This window comes from Pinus tabuliformis, chromosome J, assembly GCF_031772625.1.
Source record: "Pinus tabuliformis cultivar Carrire ecotype Pingquan chromosome J, CPIR1, whole genome shotgun sequence".
NCBI lineage: Eukaryota > Viridiplantae > Streptophyta > Pinopsida > Pinales > Pinaceae > Pinus > Pinus tabuliformis.
The window spans coordinates 57,984,078-57,985,637 of record NC_142295.1 but is presented as its reverse complement, the minus strand read 5'-3'; the positions used below and the strand labels follow the sequence as shown (position 1 = coordinate 57,985,637).

Here is a 1,560-nt window from a genome sequence, read left to right as displayed (position 1 = left end):
GTAAATTATTAAGCGATTTGGGTTATGTTTAGATTGAGAAATTCTGTGTATAACACGCTATCCCAAAAAACATTAAAATATTTAATCATCGGGTTCTCTCTCTGAACGCATTTCCACTTGGAGTTGTCTATAATGCGATTTTTTGGAGATTCTAGTGACGGAATCTAGCAGAAGAAATTAAGGTTAAATCTTGCTTTGTTGCAGTTAAAATGGTTTTTTCACTGCATATTTGGATTCAGCGCCCTGGAAAACCCCTGGGACGCGTGCAAAAACTAGCTATCAAACTTGGGATTCCAATAAATTGCTGCCGGATTTTGACCAAAAAAACCACAAAAAGACTTCCAAAAAATCACATTATAGACAACTGCTTTCCACTTTGGAAGAAGATATTTATATAAAAACAGAGACCGCCAACAGATAATTGAAAAAAAATCACAAATTTAGCACATGGTTTTAAACAACCTTCCCTTCTTGTTTGACTGCGCCGGCGTCCCGGCACTCTTACCTGGATTCTGTATTTATATTTATGTTATCTTATCACAAATTTAGCGAATTGTGAATTAATCAGAGTGCAAATGGCGTCCCAGGATTTGACAGGTGTAATGAACTTGTGGGCAGGAAATGATCCACTGAATTGGGCATCCGTAGCGGAGTCCATGAAGGGATCTCACTTTGAGGAAGTGAAAACGAATGGTGGAGGAGTTTCGTGCCCCGGTCGTGAGGCTTCAGGGATTCGGCCTGACAATTGCTCAGGTGGCAGTCGTGGCGAGGAGATTGGGATCCATGAGAGTCGAACTCGACACCGGCGTGAGGGCGAGGGTAGAGGAGAGTAGTAATTGGGTGATGGACAGTATTGCCAACGGCAAGGCTATCTATGGCGTTACGACAGGGTTCGGTGCATCGTCGCATAGGCGTACAAGCCACGCTGAGGCGCTGCAGAAGGAGATGGCCCGGTTCCTGAATGCGGGGATATTTGGGGGCAGCGGGGATTCGAACACGCTACCTCGTGATGCGACGAGGGCAACGATGCTGGTGCAGACGAATACGTTGCTACAGGGCTACTCGGGGATCCGTTGGGGGATTCTGGAGGCCATGACTGGCTTGTTGAATGCTGGAATTACGCCCAGGCTGCCGTTGTGAGGCTCGATAACGGCATCCGGTGACCTCGTGCCGCTGTCGTACATAGCGGGGCTGTTGATCGGGCGGTCGAATGCGAGAGCGGTGATGGCGGACGGGACGGAGGTGGGAGCAGCGGAGGCGCTGGCTGCAGCCGGGGTGGGGAACGGGCCATTTGTTCTACGGCCTAAGGAAGGGGTGGCGCTTGTCAACGCGACGGCCGTTGGATCGGCTCTGGCAGCCACGGTTCTGTTCAATGCCAACGTGGTCGTGCTTCTGTCGGAGGTGTTGTCGGCGTTGTTCTGTGAAGTCATGCAAGGGGATCCGGGGTTCACTAATCATCTCATACACCGGCTCAAAGACCACCCCTGTGACGCCCTTGAGTCTCGGGCAGGCGTGCACGATGGGCGAGCGCCCTCGTGCACGATAGCGGGTGCATTTTGA

General features: G+C 50.4%; 1 pseudogene; it reads left to right on the top strand.

Moving 5' to 3' along the window:
• Positions 1 to 543: 543 nt before the first annotated feature.
• Positions 544 to 1,560, top strand: LOC149225491 (phenylalanine ammonia-lyase 2-like; annotated as a pseudogene).